The following is a 26,556-nucleotide window of genomic DNA, read 5'->3' as shown; positions in this document are numbered from 1 at the left end:
AATGCATTTCTGGGGCGGGGAGAGGGGAAGAATCCCAAGCTGTTATGTGAGAAGGCAAAGAAAGAAAGGGCTTTTTTCTTGAAAGGGGGAAACAAAGGGCATCCAGAAATGTCACCGAAATGCCCTGCAAACTCTCAAGCTTGCTCCAAGTTGTTCTTTGTCTGAAGGCCTCGAAAGCGTGACTTATGTAGCTTTCCTTGGGTCGATGATAGGGTTCTTGAACCTGAGAATCTGAAGCTGGTATCAGCAGAGATTTCTCTCCATATGTAAAATACATGGAATAGAAAGAAAAATAACCTATGGTAAATGGCACAGAATTTATGTTTCAAAATTGTGCACCTATCTGACTTGTTATTTCTCTCTTCCCTTCCTATTTTTCTTCCTCCTCCTCTTCCTCCTCCCTCTTCGTTCCTTCTCTCCTCTCACCACAAAGTCTAGTCTAACAAACCAGCCTATTCTAGAGAAAGTCACCCTGGTTCTGTAGCTGAGAAGACACAGTAATGGTCGGTTTTGTGCGTGTGGATTTAATAGTAATCAGCTGCTTGTTTTATTTTTAATTCCACATGTGCTGGAGTAAAACCATTTAGGCTATAATCTCCAAAAGGCACTGCATGTCTATCTAGTCGCAGAGTTTAGTGGACTATTGTGTTGAATTTTCCCTCATCAAAGGACATAAATTGGCTTGGCCTTGAACTCAATGCTTCCAGAGACAACACCATGGTGGAAGCCACACAGACTCACCCACTAGGTCTCCGAAGCCCCGGAACTCAGTGGATCCCACAGGCCCCAGGCTGCCACCCAACCCAGACTTCTAGCAGGAAAGACATGACACTTTGGCCACCATGGGCTTCCTGCCCAGGGAAACAGCAGGCTTTGTGGGGCTTGCTGCCCCAGGAGAGTTGAAGGACCTTTAATTAGGGTAGCCATAGTTTATTATCTCAATAAACTCAACTGTTGAGTCTAGACAGTTTTCAGAAGGAAAGGGGATGTTATTATTAATAATTATAGCAAGATGTAAGACTTGGGTCTGCTCTGAATGTATTAATATTATCACTCTTCTACTTTGCTTCCAAGGAGCTGCTGATGGTTGGGAGATTTGGAGAAATGACTGTCCTTGGGCCCTGCTCTCTTGAGGATGGTAAGAAACTGGGAAGTTTCAAACTCAAATGTTGATGCTTCTATTCTGTGTTGCCTCTTCTGACAGACTCCACCAGACCCTTTAGGCTTCCAAAAAGCAAAGATGTGCTTGGAAAATACTGAAGTACGCAACAACTACTAATTGTATGCGGGGGGGGGGGGGAGGGGGAGGCTTTCTGCTGCTGGTGACTAGGCCTGGTTCCAGCGTTCCCAAACTTTGGACCAAAAATATACCCAAACCTTTTAGAAACCTACTAAGTCTTGTCAGCTTTTTTTTTTTTTTTTTTAATATAAGGAGTTTTTAAAAAAGCAACTGTTCAACATTGACTCTCACCATTATTTCATAAAAAAAAGATTTTAAAACCAGAAAAAAGTGGTTCTCATGATCTCAGAATAAAGGAAAATCCTTGAAATAGTCTACATTTAGTTTTGTTAAAAACTCAATACACTGCCTTATTCATTTCCCATGGACTAGTGAACCTTTGTTAAGGACGTGCAGTAAGGAGCAGCTACCCGGGTGTGTCGCCTGTATAACTCACAGCCCCATGCCAGGAAGGGCCCTAGCTTAGGGTTCAATGATCTGCAGTTGCTGTGTTGCAGTTCTTAAGAATTTTATCTTTGAATCTGGGTTTTGTAAGTGAAGACTGACATGACAATGGGCATCTGCTGGGGGGCCTCTTCAGAGCCTGTCCTTGGGCTGTCCACTCCCTGCCTTCTGGTACCCCACCTCACTGCTGACCAAGCACCCCCAGGCTGGTGACAGGGTTACGTGGCCAGGTGGCCAGGCTGGGGGCATGTTACATCCTTTCCCTTCCTCCTGTAGGGATGAGCATAGGTGTAGGGAGAGTTAGGCAGGTGGTGAGCTCAGGGTGGGGCAAGGCTGTGACTCTGTCCACTCCCCTACCCCCCACTCCCATGGAGCATTAAGCTGGCAACATGGAGGGCTGTCCCATGCAAAATTCACAAAGCCTAGAAGTCACCTGTAAGACACGGGTTGAAGCAGCAGTCCTGTGGGAAGGGGAGACTTCCCTGGCCCCAGTTAGGGATCCACATTTTGCACCAGGTCCTGCAAATGAAGTTAGCTCTGCCTGCAGTGGCCCTCCAGTGACATTTGAGAACTATTGACCTAGCTGATAGGTCCTTGCCCCTAAATACCTACTCTGCTCCTCTTACTTGTAAGTAGATTCTTTGTATGGTAGCTGTGATCCCAGACTTCCCTGTGGAAGGCAAATTTCCCCAGAGGCTGAGCACGGGCCTGGTGGGAGCCACTTCATCCTTGGCCTGGACTGGGTGGCTGTCACCCTTATCACCCTTCACTTGTCTGTGGCACTTCACAGTTTAGAAAGCACTCTTCCACTGTGTGTGTATGTGTATGTGTACACATATGTTATCAACCTCACTTTCTCTAGCTTGGTGAACCTGAAACAGCTTATACAAGTTGAGTATCCCTTATCTGAAATGCTTGGGACCAGAGTGTTTCTGATTTCTGAATATTTGGATTAAACATAATATTCACCACTTGAGTATCCCTAATCCAAAAATCCAAAATCCAAAATGGTCCAATGAGAATTTCCTTTGAGCATGACCTTATAGTGTCATCTTGATGCTCAAAAAATTTCAGATTTTGGAAGATTTGGGATTCCACATTTTCAGATTATGGTTGCTCAGCCTGTACTTTGGATAAATCTAGGTACACGCCCCAAATCTCTTATTTTCTGGTTATGCTGATTTGAAATTTGGATTTATCTTTCTAGACTCCTAATTTCTCATTTGTAAATGAAGCTAATAATATCTACTTATCTCACATAACCTCGTTTAAAGATTAACTGTGGTTATATAATCAAAGGGTTCAGCATGCATCAGATGATCAATTCATCCCCTTCCTCTGCCTCACCAGCACCCTGAGATTGAGCATGGACACTTGAGGAAGCAATGTCTTGCCCAGGGAGACTCATGGAATAGTGGCTGAGCCTGGCATCCCTCTGGTCTATAGTCCTTTCCCTTGTTTAAAAGACAACACTTCCACTATAGGAAAAAGACCCGGAATAGGTAACCAGCTATCACTCTGGGAATTTGAGTCTGCTTCTCAAGGAATGAAAATTCAGCATACAGGACTGGTTAGTGTTGATAGATGAGAAAAAAAATAGGTGAAATGGGAGGAGAGACATAGATGAGGAAGGTAGATAGTACGAAGGACAAACATAACCTCTTTCCTGTTTCTAACACATTCCAGGACTGCCCTTTAGAGAGGCTAACAGGGTTTTTGTCACGGCATCAGCAAGGTTCACGAGGGCAAGATCAGACATGTTTTGGACTAAGAATCAGAAGGCCTGGACTGCAGCCTCAAGTTTTCTCCATGCAACCTTGGGGATCTCAGCTCCTACTCTGGAACCAAATGTCCCTGTCTTTTAAATGCATTAAGCCAGATGACTTGTTAAAGTCCCTTCTAGCTTTGATACTCTTTTTTTCTAATTAGAGAAAGTATAGCTATGCAAATATATTCTGCATCAAGTGGGACCATAGCCATTCGAAGAGAATGGGCCCCTGCACAGCCACAGCTTTGGGAAGGCCTGTTTGCGGGAAGTGCAGGCTGCTGACTCCTGCAAGGCCATTGTTGAGATCCGTGACGATGGATCATCTGATGACTCCCGGTATCTTTTCCCCTATCCACCCGCAAGGCGCCTGCCTTCGAACGGGCAGTGAACAGTAGCAGCGTCAGCCATTTTGACGTGGAGGGTTTCAACATTCATCTCCAAACAGAAGGAACAGAGCGGGCTGTTGTGGGGAGAATTCTGTACTATTTCTGGCTGTGTTTTGGTTTGCCCTTAGCCTAGTACACAGGGTACAGCTGAAAATGGCCTCAGCTGAAAACACTCTCTTGTCTTGCAGAGTAAAATTTCCAAATTTTCACATGAAGGACCAGGCCTGTTGCCCCTGCCGCTGCCTCCTCTGTTCACTCCAAAAAACACAGTCATCCCTCCCTCCTCACCCCTTGAGCTTGGCCTCTGAGTCATTCCCAGCAGAGACAGGACATTCATTAACAGCATGTCATTAGGGATTTGGAGTTGGACAGACCTGGGCTCAGATTCCAGTTCTCCCTCTTTTTGGTTGTGTGGCCCTGGGCAAGTCACTTAACCTCTCTCACTGTCATTTTCACAAGGTGAAATTGGAAATAACAGTACCTATGCAACAAAACTGTTTTAAGAATTAAAATGAGACATATTGCTGCAGATAATTTTTGAGGGACATCCTTAATAGTGTTATCTCTCTGCTCCAGTCATTTTGGCCTGCTCTGTAGAAATCAGGCTCTGGCCACAGTTCCCTTTCTTAGCTTTGACCCTCTCTCTTCTGCTGTGCTGCAGACCTTGGGCCAAGGCTGTGGCTGTGCTGCCATCGCTTCTGCCTGGGCACCCCTGACCTCAAGCAGGACTCTTCCCCTAGACGATGGGAGACACACTGACAAGCATCGTTAACTTTATTAAGCACTTTCTATGTGCCCAATTTATTATAACTTCCTCTTCATAATAAGCCTAGACGTGGGTACATTATCAACCCGATTTTGCAGATCAGCAAACTGAATTCTGGAGAGGTTAGGTCCAAGGTCACAGGGCTAAGAGTAGGGAGGCCAAATTCTACCCCAGTGTCTGACTCCAGAGCTTTTTCTTAATCACCAATCTCTTTGCTTTTGAGAATTAGGGTACTCCCTATATGTTCATCCTGTCTTTTTGATAGTCAGCACCAGAGTAGCCACCACTTACTGAATATTTATAATCATTATACACACCATCCCATGTGATTTCCCCAGCATCCCATGAAGTAGATACTTTCATACTCATTTTACAAATGAGAGAGCGGAGGTCGGAATAAGCACATTATCCAAAGTCAACTGGGTGTGAAATGAGGAGCCGTGATTCAGATACCGTCTATGATTTCTTGGTAGCTACTTGAATACTACACTATGTGCCAAGCACTTTATAAATAGCAACCCTTGTAACAACTCTGTGAGGTAGATAATATTAGCATCCTCATTTTATGGCTAGCAAAACAGAGGCAGAGTAATTAAGAGACTTTCTCCAGGCCTCACAGGTAAAGAGTGGCAGAGCTGGGTTTTCATCCAGGCCGGCTGGGCTCTCAGCCTCTGGAGCTGTGTTGCTTTAAGATGTGAAGGGTGCCAGGTGAGGTGAGGCATGGAGGGGATGATTTCAAAGGCAGGGGAATTATCCCCGTATAGACAGGAAGCTCAGTGAGTCCAGGAACTACAAAAGCTCTGAAAGAAAGAACTCTCCACCCATGTGGATGGGGGCAGTCCCCCAGAGCCCTGGCTTTCCTCTTCCTAAAGGGGTTGGCCACCCTGGAGAATTTTCCAGCATTGAGCAATGGTGTAGGTGTTTCGTTTCCTTTAGGCCTAGTGAGATGTAGCATTAGGAAATTGCCTCAGACTCTTAAGCAAGCTGTGCCTCCACTATTTGGCTACAAAAATCCTCAGAAGAGATAGAACTTGACAGTTTTAATATCATTAGTTGCATTTAAATGTCCAGAGGAAAAAAGGCCTTTAACCAAGAAAGGCAAAAACCAACATGTATTGAGTAGCTATCATGTGATGAAACACAGAAACTGTTAAACCTCACGATCTCCATTTGAAGTTGTGATTAGCTCCATTCTACAGAGAAATAAACTAAGTCTCAGAGCAGCAAAATTATGTCATAAAGTGAAGTGCCAAGTAGGGGAACCTGGGCACGATCCAATGCCCATATTACTTCAGGTTGCATATTCATATTTAGCTCTTTGCTGCCTCTCATTTGCCTGTGACTGATCCAGATGGATTCTTGAGCTTTTGCATAATTAATGATGAAATTACCAAGAATCAAACAGAGACCATTTTGCCAGCCTGGTGTGTTCTGGTCTAAGTTTTTCCTCATGGCTAAAACACTTCACTTCTTGGGTCCTTAGTTTACTCTGGGACACATAGTAATCTAAAGCATTAGCACTCTGAAAAACACTGCTTTAAGAGAATAAATAGTTTACAGGGAAAGTTTCCAAGAAATCTTGATGTCAGAAAGAAAGAGATTCACAGATATGACGATATGGAGATTTAAAACTCCTGTATAAGATAGGCAAAAGTGGATGACAACAGACATATTATAAAATCGTCTTCAGTATATAATGGCAAAGAATTGACATACAGAGTAGATAAAGAACTCCTCTAAATCAATGAGGAAAAGGCAAACAACCTTACAGGAAAATGAGTATTAATAGGCCATTAGCAGAAAACAGAAATTTAAGTGACCAGTAGATATAAAGAAAAGGTCCATTCTTACTATTATGGGGAAAGGCAAAGGCAAAAAACAATGAGCAGTCATTTTCTGCCCCCAGAATTGGCAAAAATATTCAACGATTGATAATATCCAGTGTTGGCAAAGGCACAGGGACACCATTGGCAGGAATACAAATTGGGACAGTTTTTTTAGAGGACATGTTGGCCACAGCTAACGAAATATTAAATGCACAAATCCTTCCATTAGAAATTGCACTTTCTGTATCTCTCCAAGAGAAATCCTCATACTTGTATATAAAGAACCATACCAACAATGATCTTTATGTTACTGTTTCTAATAGCTAAACACTAGAAATGACTTACATGTCTACCAACAGGACATTGGTTAGTTTTTTACATGTGTAGATTCTGGAATTGCTGTCAGTGTATTACAGACATGGGGCAACTCTATATTTATGAACATAATCTAAAAACATCTTATAGACGGAAAAAAGTTCATCTCTTCTTCATTCTCAACTATATGATCTTGTTTGTGTATGTGTGTGTACATGTGTACATGTCTGTGATTACATTAAAAAGGTTAGAAAGACATATAAAATGTATAATCATGATTAACTCTGGGATCAGGGGAGCTTTGTGCCTTTCTCCTTTACTCTATATTCCTGTATTGTTTGTGTTTTTACAATGTAAGTGTATTCCTGTCATGTTTTTCAGTTATCCAAAGAAAAGCAAGTTGGCAACAGAGACAGAGCCACTTGCCTTGTGCTCTGGGTTAGCTAGTGTTCACCGAGGATGGAGAAATATTTGGACCCAGGGTTGGGGCTCTGCAGATACAAATGGTAAGCAGCTGGGCTGAAGCCACCTTTCCCCATTCCCTCTCAGTTCCAGAGGTGCTCACACTTCTGAACATGTGCGCACATACACACAACCCTGTCTCGTGTACATACTTGCTCGGAATAACTACTGCTAGTTCAGCGGCCTGAGACCTTTTGAATCATGGACCAAAGTTGCTCTTGTCATCTTGATAAAACACGTACACAATCACACTCCCATACAACTACAACAAAAATAACAAATTGTCAGGCCCCATAAACACAAGCCTTGATTTAAACCATGGGGTCCAATGGGCACATATTGGAGGAGAAGCTCCTTAAACAATGGCTCTGCTAGCCTAAAACATATCAGATGTTCCTTTAGCCTTAGCTCGCCCAAGACATAAACTATGTGTTCAGGGGAAAGCAAAGTCAAATGACTCATGACAGAGTTTGTTTTTAGTATGAATTATTTTTTCTGGCTCCTTGCTTTTAAAGACGGATCCTTTTCAGATGGGCTGAAGCAAGGACTGCTGGGAGCTGGGCTCACAAGCCTGGCCTTCTTACCCCTTCTAACAGCTGGAAGTGGATACCCAGGGAAGGAGAGTTTATTTCCCACCATGCTGACTCCCATCATGCACTGGCTCTTCTTCTTCCTTTCAAACTGTGCAATGACAGCCTTGTGGCAGCAGCGTGATGTGGTGGAAAGAGCACTAGATTTGGAGTCTACAAGACCAGACCTCTAATTCTAACTTTGCCATTTATTAATCGTGTGATGCTGGGAATGTCACATGACCTCTCTGGGCTGTAGTTTCCTCAAGGATAAAATGGGAAGAATGAGCATTGTCCTGGATTGTGGTGGGGATTTGATGGGGTAATCCAGGCACAGTGCCTGCCACAGAGAAGGCACTCAGTAGATGGCACTGGACAGAACTCCTCAGGATAGAGATGGTGTCCTATTCACCTCTGTATCCCTAGTGCCTGCCTGAGAATGGGCAGAAAATATTTGAGGAAGGCAGGCAGCAATGAAGGGCTGGGGGTAGGACAGTCATGACAGATAATAAGTAGCATTCTTTGTATTTATCATGTGCCAGGCACTGTTCTAACTGCTTTACATGTATTATCTCATTAATCCTTATAACCTACCCACTGAGAGAGAAACAAGTATTATCCAAATCTCGTAGTTGAAGAAACAGAGGCATGGAGAGGTTAAGAAACCTGACCAAGGCCACACAGGTGGGTGGTGGAGGAGCCGGCACCAGAATGCTCTATAGGGGAAATGGGGAGACCAGAGGCTCCCATGTGTCTAAGGAGAGGCTACTTAGGGAATAGCCAACATCTGAGATCACTGTAGAATAACACACACAAAGGGAAGGAGAAGAATATCAAGAGTGTGGTCCCCTGTGGCCCTGCGGGAACACAGGTGGTGGACAGCTGGAACAATTCCAAGAGTATGGCAGATTAGGACAGCTTCTTTAGGTTCTCTGGGCCCAGAGATGCCTATGCCTCTGGAGGAGTGAGCACCCCAGGACAGGGCTCCCCACCAGGGAGGATGAGGGAGCTGCCCAGCTGGTACTCAGACACATTCAATACCTCCCCCTTCTCCACAGACAGAACTAAAATGAACACAAGATTCCAGAGCTGGCAGGGACCTAAGACATTGCCGGGCACAGTTTCACAGGTTCCAGGATGGCAACTTGCTCAATGCCACATAAGTTAGGGGTATAGCAAAGACTAGAACCCAGGTCCCTACTTCCCAAGCCAACTCCCCACCTCTGGCACATGGACCACATTAACAGCCTCTCTCTCTTCTGTGTACAGCCTTGATGTTTTAGCTTATTTTTTCATTCAATTGTTCACCCAATAGTTCCCATCCCAGCAATGTTCAGGAAAAATAGAAATACTGGCCACTAGGTTATGGGCATGACCAGTTACATTGATAAAGCCATCTCTAGAATAAGATAAATGCTTAGCCTGCTCTCCCAATAAATCAGTGAATAATCTACTTTGCAAGCAAACTTTTAATAATGATATGTATCTCACTAAGAGTCTGCCCACAGGGAAATAACGGGCAGAATTTGGAACAGTGATTTCTCAGATGGAATTAACAATGCCATTTGGCTTTATACCTCCATCATAGGAGCTGCCCCTACAACCTTCATTCATCCATTTATTCGTAATTCATTCATTCGTATTTGAATCCAGTACACAATTGAGTTCACCTCTGAGTTCATGAACCCTTTGTTCCCAAGGTTTAAATTCTGCACACCTTCCCTCCCACCTCAGCTCCTCAATACACACACTCACTTTTATTTATACTTCCAAATCCTGACTCAAATATCACTTTCTCTGGAACATTTTATCCGGCTCCCCAAGAGGAAATAGTGCACTATACTATAGTTGCCTATTTAATGTTGCAGAAGTATTTCTCCTCTGCGATATTGTGAGAAACTTGAGAGCAAGGACAGAGGGCTTCCTGTTTGGGATCGCACCTGTGAACAGAGACGTGGGCCGAGAACAAGTGGTCGGCACACAGACGGGACTCAAGAAGCACTTGTTGAAGAAATGAGTGCAAGAAAGAAAAGTGACTGAGGAAGGATTGTGACATAAGCTATATCCTCAGTCAGCTTCCAGTCTAGGGGTGAGGCAGACAGACAGAGACACAGAGGACAGTCACCATACATGTGAGAAGTATGACGTCCAAGGTCTGCTCTGTGCAATGGCACACTGAGAGTGGATTATTGTGCTGGGATTTCGCTTCTGCCTTATGGTCATCTTCATCTGACTTTACAGGACAGATCATGTGGGAATATGAGTGAGTGTGGAAGATGCACAGGGTGTAACCTTTCTTAGGCCAGTTCTCTTGCCTGTGTCCCCCACCCCACATGCCCCACTGGATGGCACCTCAGGATTTTGCCATTCCAAACCATTTCTTTGAATTCAGTGAAACCAGAGTCTGAGACAAAAAACACAAGGTGTCAGGGAGCTGAGAAGGGAAAGAGAGAAGAGATCCACCAGATTCTCCTTACTCAACACACTTCAGCCTCCTTGCTCTTTTTGCTTTACTTCAGACACATTCAATTCATTCCCACCTCAGGACTTTTGCACTCACTGTCCCTGCTACCGTTGAGGGTTCATCTCAAGCATCCACTCCTCAGGAGGGTCTCTTCTCCACCCACATGGCCAGCCCTTCACACCTAGACTGTCCAGTCTTTGTTCCCTGACATAGCTTTATTTTCTTTCACAACATTTCTGTTCACCTGAAATCAATATTATTTGTTATGACTGCTGTGTCTTAGGATCTTACCAACTGGAACATAAGTTCTCTGAGGGCAGGTGTTGCCATTTCAATAGACATAGCTGGGGACACTCATCAAGGAAAAGGAGACAAGGCAAGAGGGTAAAGGAGATGCCCAGGCCCCAAAGGAAGAGCTGGCTAATGGGGCTAAGAAAAGTGACACTGACTCCCCAACAGTTCAAGAAAGGACTAATAATATCAACTCCTTTATTGCACACTGCCTATGACAAGCTCATGCACTATCTTGTGTAAGTCTCCTTTTTGGACTGCATATGCATTCTGTGAACATGTGTAAAATGGGGATAACAGCATTTCTGTCCCATGGTATTATGGTGATTAAATGTGTTACTTAATGTAATATGATTAGAACAGTGCTTAGCATATAAAAAGCATCAATAATAGTGGGGCCCCCATCTCAAAAGTAATAAAAATTAGCCAGGCATGGTGGCACACACCTGTAGTCCCAGGTACTCTGGAGGCTGAGGCAAGACGATTGCTTGAACCCATGAGCTAGCAGTTACAGTGAGCTATGATCATGCCACTGCACTCTAGTCTGGCAATAGAGCAAGACCCTGTCTCTCAAAGAAAAAATGGATGTGTGTGTGTGTGTGTATACATATATACATACATGTACATAATTTTTAAAAAGCATCAATAAATGTTGCTGATAATCATCATTATCATCAGAGAGATAATGATAAGTATTACCTGTCTATAAGTATTACATGCATTTTACTGTATTTATCTTTTTTTTTTTGAGGCAGAGTCTTGCTCTGTTGCCCAGCTAGAGTGCAGTGGCATCATGATAGTTCACAGCAACCTCAAATTCCTGGGCTCAAGTGATCCTCCTGCCTCAGCCTCCCAAGTAGCTGGAACTACAGCCACATACATAACATCATGCTTGGCTAATTTTTCTATTTTTTATAGAGATGGTCTCTTGTTCAGGCTTACCTCAAACTCCTGAGCTCAAACCATCCTCCTGCCTTGGCCTCCCAGAGTGCTAGGATTGTAGGCATCAGCCACCATGATCAGCCTACTTACTTACTTTTTATAAATGTAGCTTAGAATTTCTACAATGTACAAAGTTAAACATGTGCCCCTAGTTTTAAACTTAATGTAGTACAAAAGCTTTTATAAGAATTGTTCATCAGTGTTTACATAATTAAATAATTTTAATGTGTTTGTAATAGACATATTTATGATTGTTTTAATCAAGAATTTTAACGTTGGACATGTAAACATGGAAAACCATGTGAGAACTCTGAGAAACTAGAAGAAATGATAACGATACATTAGAGGAATAAACAGCCTGGATGTCTGAACACAACTTTATAAGGGAGAATATAGAGAATGTTGAATAAAGAAAAGAGAAGAGGAATCGGAGATGTGAGAAGTGAAAAATCAGCACAAGACAGCAAGTAGAAGCCCCACCTGTACCACATGCAATAATCATCTCTCTGCAATAACTATGGGAAATGCCTCTTACAAAGGCGAGAACAGCAAGCAAACTACTGCAAATAAGAACGAGAGTTCAATGTGCTAAATAAAGACAATGAAATTTTATTAATAGCTTTAAAAATCTGCTAGAATTGTATATTTTACTCTATGTTGGGCTTGTCCTTAATAAAACAGACTCCTTTTATTTACCTCCTTTTTGTCTCCAGATCAGAAGCCCAGTAGATAGAACCTGCAACCTATGTCCCCCAGGTTACCATGTGCCTTCTCTCTCCTTCAGCCCCAAAGACCCACAAACACTTTGTTCCTCCCTCTCAAAGAGCAGAAGATTGCTTTCAAAAAGATACAGAGAACATTTTGGCAGCCCATGCAATGTTCCCTAGGGACGGTAGGTGGCACTATTGCAAAACTAACGGAAGCCTGAACTGCCAAAAGAAAAAAAGGAAAGAAAAAAATAACAGTACATTTAGTACAAAACACTAAAAGCAATAACCACTCAAAAGGCAGACACCATTTATTACAGAAACTACAAACAATTTAGTATCTCTAAAGACAATTATTAATTTCCTTTTTAATTCAAGGGTTCACCCTAAGAAGAAGAAACATCTTATTTTTTAGTCAGAGAAAAATCTCAGTATTGTTTCTCTCTCTCTCAAAGATTTACAGCTAGGGGCTCAGCTGAAACCCACAATGCTGAAAGTTTGTGGTATAACTTGTTTTATAATCAAGAGTGGCTTGATAGCACGAAAGAACTAGCTTTCCTCTAAGACAGTGAATGAGGGCTGGCGGGAAGGAAAAATGTAGCTACGTTAAGTTTGATATTCAACCAAAAGCTATAATCTTATTAAATACATTTAAACATGGTTTTCATTTAGATTTGGCAGCTTGATTAATGGGGATGTATTAAATAATACCTGGCTGCTAAGAGTATATTTAGGAATCAGTGCCACATAAAACATACAACATGTACAATTTGGTTTCATTATTATTTAAGGCTTCTCTGTTCTCTTGGCTGTGGGCATACACGTATTAAAAATTAAGTACACAAGCTCAATGTATGCTCAGCCTTTTTAAAAGGCTTTCTCTTTAAACAGAAATATGCAATGGAAAATGAACTCGACTCTGGTGAAAGGTAATGGATTCATCCCTTTGGGGACAGCTGTCCTGTTTATCAAAAGAAAGGAGGGGGTGGGCAGAATCAGGGGAAAATATTCCCAAGTAGTCAGCAAAGAGAGGTGCCCAACTTCAGAGAGGAGCTGAAAGCAGTTTCCACACCCAGGCTTCCTTCTTTGTCACAGTTGAGAGGGTGAACGAATGGGGACGGTACATTTTGCCATGAGGCCATGGGGGAGGGAAGAGGGAGGGTAGGCAGTATCTTGAGATAGGGAAAATGTGTTAGTGGCCAAAGACATGCAGGCAGACGCTGACTGATTCCCAATGCGTTAGAGAAACAGTTTTTTTTGCAAGGGGGAGCGGCTGTAGTTTTCTGGGTACAAAGCTAGGCACTAATCAAGGGGTGGAAATTGGGGCAGGGATGTTTCTAACTAGCTGGGGAGGTAGACGACGATGATGTGGAAAGCCTAGCGCCATAGCAGAGCTCTAGTCATTGTTGCTGATGAAAAAGTAATATATCTGACATGCAGACCCTGCTCAATAAATTAGCTTTCTCCTTTTAAGTGTCACGCGGCCTCCTAGTAGTCCTCAGGTTGGAACAAAACATCTCAGAATGGCTAGAATGCCATGCATCACATTACATTTCTAAACAACCCAATGGAACAGCTAATAGTGTTATTATTACTTTGTTAATTTTAGAAACTATGCTTAAATCCAGAGAAGTACAGAAAATAGCTCACTGCTCAGAAGGAAAAAAAGCAAACTTTTTTTGATTTAGGTATTATTCTCTCCATTTACAGATTATAAGATCACATAGTAAGTTTCAGACGTAGTACTGGAATTCAAGGCTCTTATTTTAAAAACCACTTTTTAAACCTTCAACCCCTATTGCTCCCCTGTGGCTGACTGAGGACTTGGGGCAGAAGAAACAGAGGAAATTGGGGGTTGGGGTGGCAGGGGATGGCATGCAATTCTATTTACCTCCCGTGTCAGCTACTTGCAAAAGATTGGAAGAAGAGGGTCTGAGTTCTTCTCAAATACTGCTTCCCATTGCTGCTGTCACCCTCAACTGGGCTATTTGTATCCACCACTGGAGAGAAGTCACTAAAACGTTAAACGCGCCCAAGTCTTCACAGTGGTGATGGTTGCAATCAGCAGACCATAGAGAACAAGCTATGTTGCATTAAGAATACAACCAGGAAGAAATGGAATTCTGACACAGGCTACAAACGCTGAGAACATTATGCTAAGTGAAAAAAGGCAGTCACCAAAAGACAGATACTGTATGAGTCCACTTATATAAGGTATCTAGAGTAGTTAAATTCATAGAGACAAAGTGGAATGGTGGTTGCCAGGGGCTGTGGGAGGGGGCAATGTGGAGCTGTTGTTTAATGCGTATAGAGTTTCAGTTTTGCAAGATGAAAAGAGATCTGGAGATGGATGGTGGTATTGGTTGCACAATAATGTGAATGAACTTAATACCACCAAACTGTACACTTAAAAATGATTAGGAGGGTAAATTTTATGTTATGCGTATTTTACCACAATTCAAACAAACAAACAAACGAATACAACCAGAAATGCCTCCTCCAATGGTCACTGACAATGTTCTCTTGCCTGACACAGCATGAAGCATGGGCCTTCCAAGTCTTCAGAGTTTTGGAAGTACAAGTCTTTTTCTGGAAAGCAGGAAGTCTGTTGTTGTTGTTTTTTAACACGTAAAATTTTACATCTGCATGTTTTACATGAACTCTCCTCCTGTTTCGTTAGGTTTGATGGCAGTGAGCTCTCAGGCCATGAACAAAGCACTTCCCCTCTCTGGGTCTCAACTTCCTGCTCTGTACAAGGCGAGTGTGGGTGGGGCGATCTCTGAAGGCCCTTCCAGTTCTCAGTTCTGATTCCTATTTTTTCACACGCTAAACACTTTCCAAACACTTTCTACTCTTAGGGTACACACTGTTTACTACTGACACTCATCAAAACATTTTTGTGAGTCACTAGTCACTTCTGAAATACCTGCACTTACTGTCCTTTTCCTGAGGGGCGGGTGGAGAAAGACAGACCGCAGTGCGAAGTAGGCAGACAAGAAGCAAACAAGTGAAGGGTGTCCTGGGAGGAGCACTGGACTGGGAGTCTCATGCTGTGAGGTTTAGTTCTGGACTCTGCCATTTACTTGCCACGTGAATCAGCAAGGAAGGAAAGAAGGAAGCATTTATTGGGGCCTTCTTTGCATGAGATACTTTCATGCATGTTATCTTATTATTTCACAAATTTTACTAATTCATGTGTCATCTTCACATTTATTTCCATACCCAAGTACTACTTATAGTATTTATTAGTCATGAAATGTTTTTTTTTTAATTCTGAATAAAAATATATTTTTTTCTTTTTTAAATTGTCTCCTTCTAAACAGAAATGTACACGAAAACCCAGGTTTGATGTTAGTTATATTTTTTTCTAACACACATTAAAATAAATATTTAACTATCTGAAAAAGAGTGTCCACAGACCAGCTAAAATCATGCTAAGTGCCATGAGGGGGTTTGTGCATTTTGGGAGATGCCACATGATCTTACTTTATCTCCATTTATGGCTACTGGAGCCCATGGAATTTAGCAACTCATCTAATTTTGAGCCAGCAGACCTCACAGCAATGCACTGGCTCATACTCCTCTCATCTTCAGAATGGATATGTTCTATAGAGTCGCATACACGGACCACTTCCAAGATTTTAGATTTCATAGATGGTAACTCTTCCAAAATGACTTTGGAGACTGACATAGAAAGTTTTTATTTTGCCAAGAAAGAACTTGAAGTATTCTCTAACAAGTAATATTTAAAAAGAAATCTACAGGACTTTCTACATCAAATAATTGGGAAGGAGACTTCTCAGGATAAATCACTTAAGAAGAAAAAATTAGCTAAAGAAAGAATTCATGACATTCTGCTTACTTTTCCACATTTCTCAGTCTAGTGAAAACTCTGTCATGGAAAAGCCACTGTTCATGCCCAGAACTGATGGACCACAGTGTTCATGGGCATTGGACCTGGACAGACCTAAACTGAAGTCTTGGTTTTGCACTAATTACACGTGAAGCTTTGAGAAAGCCACTTAACTTCCCTGGGTCTCAATTTCTCATCTGTAAACTGATGGTATCATTCATTGTTGCGAAAATTAAATGCAATAAATTTGTAAAATGCCTACCATAGTGCCTGACCTGTAGTAGGAGCTCATTAGGTGGTAATGACCACTTAATAACTTTTACCGCTCTCATTGTATCTACCTAGGAAGGTTGCTATGAGATACAATATAGCAACACATGGGCTATGTTTCCAATAGCTATAACTTCTCTTTTGGGTCTCAGCTTAGAAGTTACTTCCCCTAGGAAACTTCCCTTAATGCACCAGGTTGGGCAAGAATCTCCTGCCCCTGGTACCACAGTACATGTCCTCTCCATCTTTTCACTTGTCACTGCATTGAAATTGCTGGGCAACTTCTTCTTCTCCCCAGTAGCTCCTGAGAGTTCTGATAAGGTAGGGAATATATCAGTTTTGCGTGCCACTGTTTCTCCACCATCTAGCACACAGTCACTGCCAAATACACCATGGGGGCTCTTTTCATTCATTAAATAGACACATGAATCGATGGAAGGATTAGTAGGAATTTTCAAATGTTTTTTGTGGTACTGCTCTTGAAACTTTAGCAAAGTAAGACACTCCATTAAAAACGAATTCATTGGTCAAGTAAATTTAACCATTTTTTTTTGGTCAAGAACACTGTATTTTATGTGTCTCCCCAACCTGGAAGATTCACAGTATATGTTTATATTTTAAAGTCTTAACAGAAGTCTTGCTATAAAGATACCTAGTTAGAGTCACAGTCAGGTATGGTGGCATGAGCCTGTAGTGTTAGCTACTCGGAGGCTGAGGTGGGAGGATTTCTTGAGCCAAGGAGTTTGGGTCCAGCCTGGGAAACATAGAGAGATCTCTTAAAACAAAACAAAACAAAACAAAACAAAACAAACAAAACAAGACTCCTAGTTAACTTGAACATAGCATTTTCCAAACTAATTCCCTTCAGGAATACCTTTTAATATATTAAAGAATACTCTTTGGGAAATACTGATCTGTAGAGAACTTGGTCTCTAAGCAAATTTTTCCCATGGTTTCTATTAATATCAATTTTTTGTCCTAGTTCTCCTTTCCTACTTCAAACTGCACAGCCAGGGATCGGGGGAGCCATACAGACTGGGCTTGACAAAAAGGCAGCAGAGACAATGGGACCTATGAGAAAGCTGATGGACATGTGGATGAGCTGAGCAGTCCAGGAACTGCCCAAAAGTATTTTGACAATGACGACTAGGGCTCTCAATTGTGTCATACTGAGCTTTCACAGTTCCACACACATATATCATTTTAATTGTTTTTCCTCCTCCTCCTCTTCTTCTCCTCCTTCCCTACCACCACTGGTATTTCGGTTCACTGCCTGTGCCAGGCTCTGTTCTAAATGCTCTTCCTGTGTTCACTTATTCAATCCTCACCACAACCTCATGAGGGGGGAGACACTGCCACTTCCACTTTACGCAGGGGAAACTGAAGTGCAGAGAGGTTAAATCAGACCCAAGTCTTGTAAGATGGGTAGAGAATTTTACAGATTTGTACTAAGAAATTTCACTGGTTAGGAAGCTGGGGCTCTGCGCATTTAAGTGACTTGTTCAGATGAAGCTATAAGTCAATAGTCACGTCTGTCAGATTCCAGTGCAAGCTCTATCATATCAAGCTGTCTCTCAGTGTTAATAATATTTTATTTTTGTTACTTTATAGTCTATTAAGCACTTCCACATCCTTCATTCTATTTAAACCTGACAATGCTTACATAAATATTATTTACATATTTTAGATATACTGAATCGAAGAAAGCTACTATTACTAGTAATATTAATTATAATGATCATAAAATTAATGATAACTACCTCCTACTGTTGGTGAACTGACTTGCTCAGGGCAGCAGAGCTCAGACAGGGCCGATTTGGGCCTCAGACTCAAGTTTCTGACGCTACGTCCAGAGTTTGTTCCACCCTCAAGAGACGGGTCTCTCCAACATGACCATAGCATGCTTAGCCTAGCTGTGGCAGAGGAGAGAGGTTTACAGCATCAGCTTGGCATTCAGTTGGTGTGGCTTTTAAAGTGACTCAACATCTGTCATTGATTAGACTTCCTGTTGCCATGGTGATGGCTTATTATTGTTAGGCTGACAAGATGGCCAGGTCAAGAACACTATCTTCCTCCTTTTCCTTCCCACTCTCTAGCAAAGTTTCTTTTCTCTCTTTTGTCCTCTCACCTAACACAGTGAACCTGTTGCCACATGATATGATGCGGTGTTTCCCAAACCTGTGGTGATAATCTTTGGAATTCATGAGAATTTCTTTTCCTTTTTCTCAGCAGAGGCTCTGTCAGACCAACTTTGGTTCAGTTTCATCTTTGAAAGTTGTCAACTTTCGGTTGTCAACAAATTATGTAATTATCTTCCCTGGGCCTTATTTTTTCATCTGGACTAAGTGATAAGAAGGCTTTACCACCAGGGTCATTTTGAGAATTTGATATGATAAATATGAAGATGTTAGCACAGAGCTTAGAATATAGTGGATACTTAAGAAATGATAGCAGTTGTGATAATTAAAATAATAGCAATGATTATTATTTACAAAGAGATGAGATGAGACAGAGATTAAGGGCTGGGAGTTGGGGTCATTTACTTTCATTCATGCATCAATCATTCTATTAATAATTTGTTCTTCCATTGAACCTATTCCTTTCCTTTATAGCACTTACTCTAAGATATAATATATATTTATTTATACTTATTATTTTTTTAACTATCTCTTTCATTCAACTGTAGACTTGATAAGGATTAGGGCCATGATTATTTTGCTTACCATTGTACCGAGGGGGTATTTGTTGAATGAATGAACAAATATTTATCAAGTGGCTACTCTATGTCAGGTTCTGTGCTAAGCACTGGAGATACAGAAATAGCTTAAAGCAAGACTCTTAGTCTTGAGACATTTACATAATAGGTCTGTGAAAATGACAAAAAATAAAGGAAAAGGGGCATTCTTTCCTGAATCCAAAAGCGTTTTTTACAAATGCAATGACATAAATGGAATTAAATCATCGGTAATCTTCTAGCACAAAGGACTGATGTGGGGGTGGTATGGATTTCTCAAAGCTCTAAGTACCAAAAAGGATTCAAACGGTGGTGTTAAGTCCCCCAAAGTAATCAGAAATTCCCTTTGAAACATACAGTTAAAAAAAAAAAAAAAGAAAAAGAAAAGGAAAGCCTTTCTGGGGGCCAGCTCATTGACTCCTCCCAGAACAGTCTGATCCCCTCTGCTAGAGAAACAAGAGGTCAGATCCCCAGATGGAAAATCAATCTCCAAGAGCTGCTGGATAGAATTTCTAATTCAGCAGTGCCATGACACGCAGTCTGTTTCCAGCCAAAGAGAATGAGGCCCGGAGGCTTTAGCTTCCCCAACCCACTGTACATTATCAGGCCAAGCTGACACTCTGCCCCGCCAGGAACACACAGCGTCTGACAGTCATGCAGGCACAGAGATCCCATGGAATGGGCCCTCCAACCTAGACGAGGCTATTTTGAAGTTACCTTATTATGGCATTAAGTGTCATTATATATTATTTTAATATATTTTGGATTATTTCATTTGAGACTATCTAGTCCAGTGCTCATGCTCAGCAGAGACCTTCGGAGGCTGCCATGAAGTGGGGAAAGAGAGGGAGCAATGGGTAAGGCAGAGACACAGTTCACCTTCTGTTTTCTATATCGGCCTCCCAAAGTTTCCACTGATGTACATTTTTAAAATAGCAGAACCTGATCCTTTCAGTTTAAAGATGAGGAAATCGAGGCCCACAGGGATGGATCTCTTGCTCCAGGTCATACACTGAGTTATTCAGTCACTAAACAGACTCTAAAGATTGAGGAGCTTATCTCTGAAAAATTAGAACAAGTGAGAATCCGTGCCAATGCCAATGCCACTGTGAACAGGGCAAGTTGTTTCTAGAGACACAGATCAGATTTTCTCTGCTAAGGTCATTAAATCCAAGTCCACCTACAGTGGCACGGTAGCTTTAAGGGTGTGGCATTCCGTGTAACTAGCCACAAGTAGATTGCCTTCTTAGCCAGCTCCAAAATGTCCATTCCAGTCTAGTACAACACACATGTATTCAGTACCTACTACTGGCTAAGAATGAGTAAGAGTTGGACCCTTACCTGGAACTCACACTTGAATGAGGTAAGCAAAGACTGAAACATCTAAGGATGGCAGTGCAAGAGATGAGCACAGGCTAGGGCAGGGGGGAGGTGGGCCTTGCCAACATGGGCTTCTTCCCAAAGAGCCTTTACAGAGATGGATTTCAGTATTTTACAGCGAAGAGACCATAGAATCAGAACATCTGAGCTTCATCCTTTACAAGCTATGTGACCTTGGGAAAACACCTTTTTTTGTGATTCAGCCTCCTCCTGTGCCAAGTACAACTAACAGGACCTCATGGGATTGTTGTGAGGATTAAGTAAATCAAAAAGTGCTTCAACAGTGGCTGCTGCATACTAAATGAACCTCCTCTATCATTTTTAGTAGCCCCTTGAAGACAGGAGTCCCAGCTCCCCACCACACCATAGTACACTGGACTCCCTAAAGCCTGCTGTTTCCTAGCCATAGGAGCACTTGCTTGGATCTCCATTTTAGGACTGTCTACAAATTTCTCCTCCGGCGTCCGTAGTGGCGAGTCAGCTTACGGAGATGAAGACAACTGCCGCAGTCCAATTATCCAAACCAGTCTGGTCTGTCAAGATCCCTCTTCATCAGAGATGCTGACAGGTGAAACTGACACGGCCAACTTGGTAGGAATTCCACTCCCCTCAACCCAGCCAGCACACAGGCTCCTCCAGGCCAAGGTGTCAGCTGACGAGGAGGGGGATACAGAGGGAAGAGGGCTACATTTCGGGCCGGTGCAAGGTGGGCTCCTTGCTTTCCATCTCTCAGTGACATTGTCCCGGAAGGTGCCTTTTCCATCCTGAAATTCTCAAGCGTGTTATTTTACAGCCCCCTGTACACAGATGTGCTCTAGTGAAACAGGATCACATTCTAGGGGCATTCAGAGAGCGTTCCCCTTCCATTTCAGGGACTCTTCAAAACTGTTAGAGATAAGTAATAAACTTTTGCTATTACTCACAGACTGAATTAATTTACGGGCTATTTTTTCCTTAAGCAGAAAGCCACAGTATTATCATCTAAGAAGCACTTAAAAAATGAGACTATCAGCCTACAACATTTTTTTTTTAACCATAGACAAAGCAGAAGGGATGCTGGGCAATGACACTCCCAAGACTGCTATCAAATTCCTAATTGAAATGTTTGTAGGTAACAACCCCCACCTGCAGTCAACTGTGGTCCTACATATCCAACTTTCACTTTTGCGACTCCTGAACTGCGACACTTCCCAGGAGTTACGTTCGTCTCCTTTCTGTCTGCATCTGTTCCTTTGTCACCACCAGCACCTCCATCTAAAAAGCCCTCATCCTGCTGCTTCTCCGCCTGTCCTAAGTTAGCATGTCTAGTCCAGCCCATTTGAAGCCCCACTTCTTATACAAAGCCATGCTTCTCTTTCCTGCTGGTAGTCATTACCTCTGAGTAGATCATGCAATGGCACTCTCTGGTTTAGGCTCCTCGCTTCGTTTCTATTTCTTTAACCCAACTGTCACGTCCTCAAAGGTGGGAAACCTGGCCTTGCTTTTCTCTCTCTTTTTCTTGTAATTTCTAGAAACACTTGGCCCTAAACTACATACGCCAGTTCTTGGATGCCACCAGTAAAAAGAACATGTGCTTGGGGACAGAAAAACATGCATTCAAATTTCAGCTTTCATGTAAATAGTGTGAACCTATGGTAAGTTCTCTTAATTTTCTGAGAGTGTTTCCTCTTTTGTAAAAAATGAAAACACTTTTCCACATAAGCCCCTTCTGAGAATTAGGTGAATGAGGTTGAATATTATTTCTGTAAGGACATTTCTATATAAGACCAGAGCAATATGAATTATGTATGTAGTGTTCTTACCATCTCCTTTGAAACAGGAAAAAGCCTAGACAACTTTGAGGAGCAGATACAAGTCTCTAATAAACACAGGCTCTGAGACATATAGACTTAAGTTAAATTCCTAATACCATGACTTAACAGCGGTCTGAACTTCCATTTCCTCATTTGGGGATGAGAATAATCACATACCTGCTATAGTGACTTACCTACAACAGTGAATGGCCCAGAGTCCTGGCTTAAGAAAGAGATGCTCCTATTCCTTCTGAGTAGATACTACCTTGTACTGTGCTTGGCTGTGACTTGTAATCAAGTCTTGTCGTCTCAGAGAGGTTGTAAGCTATCCGAGCCCCCTAGCCTCAATGCCAAACTCAAGGCTGGGTACAAAGGCAGTAGTCACCAAAGATGCTTAGGCCAATTTCTTGTCTTGTGAGCTTTACTTAGTCAAAGTGAACTGCTCTCTGTGATAACCAGCCGCCCCTGGTTGGCCTACCTCATTCCAACAGGGAGAGAGGCAGGAAATGAATTCACTGTAAGGACTCACTTCTCTTTTAATATTTAAAAGCAACTGTATTTGTCAGAGTCCAGTCAGGGTAACTGAAACTACTCTAAGTCTTTTAACAGAAAGAATTTAATATAAGAAACTGGTTTCATCAGTGACAGAAGAAACCTAGAGACCAAACAGGTGATGTTGAAGCCACCAGAGATCAGCAACAACAGACAGCTGCTACCCCTCTTAGGAATCAAGAGACAATGGGAGGCAGTGGTGTGACCATGGCCAGGAGGGGCGATGTCAGGCTGGAACTGAAACCAGAGAAGGGCTAAGTGGCCAGAACTGGGACCTGAGAGTGGCTGGGAGCTGGAATCACAGAGAAGATGCAGCTGCTGCTATAGTGAAAGAGAGAAATGACATGGCTTCTCTTCTTCCTGCATGTCCTTCTCCCACCAGTATCTTCTGATGGCCAAACCTACCCAGAGGCCAGGTGCAAGGAAGCCTTGGAAATGGAAAATACAGCAGAGCAGGGGCAGGGGGGTATGCTCTCTGAGAGCAAACAGGCAAAGGACCAGCCATGCCATCATCCAATAACATACGTATGTAAAGCACTAATACAGCATGTGATTTATAATCAGCTAACAATGATAGTTATCATCATAAATATTACTATAATTTTATATAAGTCTCATTATCATAATATTACTATAATTTTGTATACCTCTCCTTGAGTGTTTATTCACATTGGTAACTGTATTAAATACTTTATATATATTATTTCATTTAATCTTCACAAGAATTGTATGAGGCACAAACTCTTAATAGTCTTATTTTCACAAATGAGCAAACAGGCTTAGAGGGGTGAAAGGACTGACCTAATGCACAGTTAGAGAATGTGAAATATGGCCCTATTTATTACGTACGATATGAATCACACTGCTGATAGTAAAAAAGAGGGTACGAGATAAGCCGGACGTGGAACTCCTTGTAATTGCTGGGACGGTATTTTGAAGACCTATATTTCCAGGTCTGACAGCCTAGAACACTCTGTGAACATTAGATTTGCTTTTTAGAAAGTAGATATTTAAAAAAAATTAGAGTATAGCAGACCATCTTTCAGTGAAAATATTTCACGGGGTAGCAATCGTCCAAATGGAAAAAAAAAAACACATCACTTAAAGTGGTTTAAAAAAGTCCACGGCATTCTCTCTTGCAGGCAACAGGGTATTTTTTACTAAGAGGATGCCAAGTTCCATGGCCTCCGTGGGCTTGCTGTTTACGGATATCTGATATGTTTCAACATCTGTCGTCCTTCTCAATTGATGGGTGCTTCGTTTTAGCACCTCTCTTATGCCAGGCTGGTAGAAAGCCTTAGTACTGAGGTCCTCTAAGACACCCCTAGGTCAGTGACTCAGCTTTGTTTACAAAGCTGGCTTAGGAAAGGAATATTCAGGGAAGACAGGTGAAGAGATATGCTGTCTATCCACCAAACCAGGTATTCCCTGTTCTATCCCCGAATCAAGTGACATCTCCAGAAAGGCATAAACCCAGGCTATCCTAGACTTGAGATCAGGTTTCAATGTCATGCTCTCAGCTCTCAACAAGGTTGTATATAATAAATTCTTCTGCATCTTCTACAAATCCATGGAAGGATTTCTAGGTTCATTGATTTTAAGAAATAACAATCGTATAATTTGGCACAATCAAAAATGTGGTCTTTTTTTTTTTTTTTTTTAAAGAACTGGTATATTTCCTTGACTCCATGAACAGCATGTGACTTGACATATTTCCCAGTTTTGCCTTGGCTGCCGGAGTCCAGTCACAGTAATCCTCTTAGTGCAGGGCATATACTCACAGGCCAGATCTGTCCCATAGATGTTTCGTTTGGCACTCACCAAACCCAAGTGAAACCAATCTGAGTTTCAACATCCTTAGGCAGTACTTTTGGTACTACTAATAATACTTTTCTAGTACTTTTCTCCAACCTGGTACAGAATCAAATCATCTTGTCCTTTGTTGGTATCTTGCCATGTATATTATATGGCTTGATTCCTACCTGAAGGCATTTAAGTTTGAGGACACACCCCCAATATAAGGGGTTGGTGTGTTTTTCCTTTTCTACATAGTTTCTGACTTGTCAGTTTCATTCTGGTAGCCTTAGTCATTTGTTATAAGCTTTCTTAAGTCCTTTATGGAAGCAGAGTATGAATGATAAATTAATACATCGTTTTGTTCCTTAAGCAAAACTGCCGAGATCAGTGTGAGCAGCTGCATCCCGCCATGTCCAAGGGTAATGTAATGCTCTCTGGTGAGTCACCCGGGCCTGCCCCACCTGTCCCACCTGCCTCACCTGTTAAAGGGTCACCACAGCTGTAGGCTCTGTCCCATGATTCTCTCAAATAGGAGGAAGGAAGAACTTCCTCACCAGTAAGTGAGGGGTCTGGACATTAACGAGTGGCATCTGCCCTACTCTAGCATGCAACATGCAAATCTAGCTCTAGGTACCTTCCAAAGCACTGGGCTGTGGGAAGCCACACAGAGGGTGGGTCTGGCGCCAGACCACCTGAGTTTAAACACGCATTCTGCCTCTAACCATCTAAGTGACCTTAAGGAAGCTTATCAATGTCTTGGTGTCTCAATTCCCTACTTTATAAAGTGGCATGATGATACCGCCTACCTAATAGGGCTGTTGTGAAGATTACATTAACACAGGGAATAATAATAGCACTTTTTTTTGTATAACAGGCATTGTGCCAAATGTGCTTTCATTCACAGAATCTTTGCAACAATTCAGTGGGGTTAGTTAATATGGAACTGAACTCTGAGAAATTAAGTCACTGGCCTAGCCAGGTTTGTTCATGCAACTAGCAAGCCAAGGAGATGCCATCACCCTGGGGGCGGGGTGTTGAAAAGTGACTTAGAGGGTTACTTTCTCTCTGCTGCCCCATTTAATTTCCTCTTACCCTGCCCAAGATGGACTCAGCTCACTTCCTCTCTCCACAATCCCCCCTCCGCCCTGACCTGGTAGTAGGCAGTTGCCACAATAGCACATGCCTGAGGCTCCAGCAGTAGTTATTAATGTTTGCTTATGTTGAACTGAAATGGAGAGAGACTCCATTTCAGAGAGTTGAGCCCCATGTCCCCTCCTCTGTTTTCAAGGGAGGCATTCCGTTGCAAGATAAATAGCACAGGCCGGGGGTCCCACTGCCCCTTGAGTTCCAGCCTCATCTCCAGCTAATCCTCCAAGGCCCAGTTCAAATGTTGCCTCCTCTGGACGCCCCTCCTAGCCCTTAAGGCAGTGGAAGACACTCCTTCTTGAATGCTCCCTTGTCCCATTATAGTAATTGTAGTTTAAACAAAAAAATGGCCAACATTAAATAAAACCACTTTGCTTTATATGTACTAACACGTTTACTCCTTGCAACAAGAGTTATGAGATAATTTATCTACACTGTTATCTTTTTCGAATGAGGGCTCTGAGGCACAAAGAAATTTAGTAACTCACTCAAGGCAAGTGGAGTCTTTGCCGTCTTGACTTTTTCATAACTGTTTCTATCTGTGTCTACCTTCCCCCTAGTAGACTGGGAGTGGCTGGGAGCTGGAATCACAGAGAAGATGCAGCTGCTGCTATAGTGAAAGAGAGAAATGACATGGCTTCCTTGGGCACTGAGATTGTGTCTAATGCTTCTTTGTCCTGCTGCCATCTAGGCCTGATCCTGTCACATGTGAGCTTGTTTTGACGAACCTTGGCTTACAGAAGGAAACAGCCATCCTCATCAACTATTTGAATCCAGGCCCACACACATGCCTTTCCCATGTCTAGTCCACTGTCTTCTGTCAGCCCAGCTAGCTCAGCCCACCCTAGCTC

At 42.4% G+C, this 26,556-nt stretch overlaps 1 protein-coding gene and 1 long non-coding RNA gene across 9 annotated transcripts in view; one reads left to right on the top strand and one right to left on the bottom strand.

Moving 5' to 3' along the window:
• FGGY (FGGY carbohydrate kinase domain containing) overlaps nucleotides 1–26,556 on the bottom strand; it is a 384,511-nt gene that overhangs the window by 40,529 nt on the left and 317,426 nt on the right. The window lies entirely within an intron of this gene.
• On the top strand, nucleotides 1,075–11,823 carry LOC142865593 (uncharacterized). Its single transcript, XR_012915796.1, has 3 exons — nucleotides 1,075–1,138; nucleotides 7,127–7,251; nucleotides 11,739–11,823. It is a non-coding gene; the product is annotated as an uncharacterized LOC142865593 (long non-coding RNA).

The sequence above is a fragment of the Microcebus murinus genome, chromosome 2 (genome assembly GCF_040939455.1).
Source record: "Microcebus murinus isolate Inina chromosome 2, M.murinus_Inina_mat1.0, whole genome shotgun sequence".
NCBI classification, from domain to species: domain Eukaryota; kingdom Metazoa; phylum Chordata; class Mammalia; order Primates; family Cheirogaleidae; genus Microcebus; species Microcebus murinus.
The sequence above is the reverse complement of the archived record's forward strand: the minus strand, read 5'-3'. Positions and strand labels throughout refer to the sequence as shown.